General features: G+C 42.0%; 1 pseudogene; it reads left to right on the top strand.

The window, feature by feature from the left end:
• The first annotated feature begins 371 nt into the window (after window positions 1-371).
• On the top strand, window positions 372-1,652 carry LOC149179114 (gamma conglutin 1 pseudogene; annotated as a pseudogene).
• The last annotated feature ends 1,044 nt before the right edge of the window (window positions 1,653-2,696 follow it).

Raw genomic sequence — 2,696 nt, forward strand, 5'->3', positions numbered from 1 at the left:
CAAGTAATTTATTCACAATACAGTGTTTTGTCCAAAATCGTATTTTAAAAAACTTAGTAGTGACTTCCAAGTTCCAGTGGTTCGCCTTTTGGCATTCAGCGCGTGCATTTAGTGCCGCTGAATTCAGCATGTGAGCCTTTCTGTCATCCTCATCCATTCATCAATTGAAAATGGGCCAAAGCTCTCCCTTTGATGCCTTTTTTAAAATCGGGTATTCTAAATAGCTCACAAATTAGGTCGGTAAGATTATGATAAAATAAGCACCCTCGCCCTTAACATTCAGCTTCTGAATCTATAAATCACCGCTGCAGTGAGTCTGAATACAAATCTCACTTCTTTTGGATTAGGATTTACACAGTAGATATATGACCATGTCGCCATGGCTCACGACTCCCCTTTTCTTCTTACTTTTCATTTCCATTGCTCTTTCTTCCTCATTTTCGAATGCCGCTGAGCTAAAGACCCTCGCCGCTCGAGTTAGCAGGGACTCGGCAACTGGATTCTACGCTATACAAATGCATCAGAAGACTCCCTTGCAGGCCGAAAGATTGGTGTTAGATATAGCGGGAGATTCAGTGTGGCTTCACTGCCAAGGTGGCGCCTACACTTCTTCCACCTACCGCCGCGTTCAGTGCGGCACTGCCATTTGCTCGGCGTCCTATGAGGGACGTTGCGGCAACCTCTGCTACGGCCCTGGTATTTGTCACAACAATACCTGCAACGTCGACGTTTATAACGCCTACCTCGACGTCGAGACCGTGGGCGATCTCTCCCAAGACGTTGTGGCTCTCTCCACTGTCCACGGTGTCCAACTTACAATTCCTCGATTCGCCTTCTCCTGTGCGCCCAGTATTTTGATCGACGAGATGGGCAAAGGAATTGCGGGCTTGGCAGGGTTGAACAAAGCTGCCTTGGCTCTACCGACTCAGCTCTCCACCAAGTTGGGTTTCAGCAACAAATTCGCCATTTGTCTCCCCGGTAGCAGAGACATTAATGGTGAGGGAGTCGTCTTCTTCGGCAACGGGCCTTATGTCTTCTCTCCCGGGATAGACGTCTCAAAGCACCTCACGTATACTCCTCTGGTCCCGTACGGTCAGCATACAAGCCAGCATTACATCTCTGTAAACGCCATCCAAATTGACAACACGAAGATCACAGTCCCTACTGGTACTGTTGCTCGCCTGGAATCAATATATGGCCCCTACTCGTTTTTGGCAACACCCATTTACAATGCATTCCTCGCCGCTTTTCTAAAAGCAGCAGAGGCCAGGAACATCACGCGCGTGTCCACTGTAGGTCCTTTTCAACCTTGCTTCGATGCTAGGACCATCTCCTGGACTAGAGTTGGACCAAGGGTGCCCACCATCAAACTTATCTTACACAATAGTCAGACAGTATGGAAAATATTTGGGCATAATTCTATGATGCCGGACAAGCGCCCCGGAGTAGTGTGCCTTGCTATCTTTGACGCGGGTCCAAATGGAGGCACGGAAGGAGGTTATGACGTGGGACCCATTGTGATCAGCACTCATCAGATGCGAGACAACCTTCTGCAGTTCGATATAACCAATAATCGATTCGGCTTCTCCTCCACGTTGCTAGGCTTCAATACCACTTGCTCCAACTTCAACTTCAACACCTCCTCCCCTTAAATTTGTTGGGGCCACCGGTACCGGGAGATAAGCTATGAAAACAAATGACTCAAACTCAGTTTTTCATTCTAGTATTTTATCGTTTTTAATTTGGAATAAAAAAGAGACTGGAATTAGGTCGATACTTTGATGATGTTGTTTGTGTTTTAATTTGTATGAAATGGATTGGAGTGTATTTTTTCAGAGAGAAAAAGCATCATTGTATTATATTGAGAATATATAATAGTTTCAGATAGTTATAGAATTTAGTTCTTAAAAGTAAGAGGATCTTGATCATGAAAATATAAACTGTAAGTAGCGTTCCTTTGTGTAGAAAGAAAAACATATGAGCTGTTCCAAAAAGCCAAAACATGAAAATATATACTCAATATATGTGCATCACATACATCGCACGCATGAACATTGATAAAATAAGATCTAGATTCAGGAATGTTGGACATCCATATAACCCGTCATTAAAACAAAAAGATGAAAAAGAGTAAAACCAAATGCTGGACATCCAAATGGATTGGAGTGTAGTTAGCCAACTTTTGCTTCTTCCTTCAATTTTCTGTTTTTTTTCTTTCTTTTATATATATATATACCCCACCGTTTCCTGTTCTGCTAAAGTAATTTGATAGCTCATCTAATTACGTTGAAAGGCATTTCAAAAACCATTCATCATGTTAAAAATTCCTTACTAATACAACTTATGTGATAAATCCAGCGATCAACTTATCCCCTTAACCAGCTACTTCAGTTAATATTGACGTGCTCCGTTGGTATATTTTGCCGACAGGACCGCAAGTAAAGTAATGGTTAAATAAATAGACAATTGATTTGTCCCATCCAAATTCCAAACTTCATAGGGATGGACGGTGGAGAAATTTTATAGAAAAACAATGAGTTAAGAGTGAATGTCATTCCCGAATCTCAACTAAATAATAAATTACAGTATTTTATAAAGCAGTTGTCTATTATGCAACTTTTTGAAAGTCTTTCCGACGTTTTTTGGCAGGAATTTATTGGAATCGCAAGTTTGATAGCTAGTTTCTGCACAATGAA

Source organism: Pinus tabuliformis, chromosome 4_1 (assembly GCF_031772625.1).
Source record: "Pinus tabuliformis cultivar Carrire ecotype Pingquan chromosome 4_1, CPIR1, whole genome shotgun sequence".
Taxonomy (NCBI): domain Eukaryota; kingdom Viridiplantae; phylum Streptophyta; class Pinopsida; order Pinales; family Pinaceae; genus Pinus; species Pinus tabuliformis.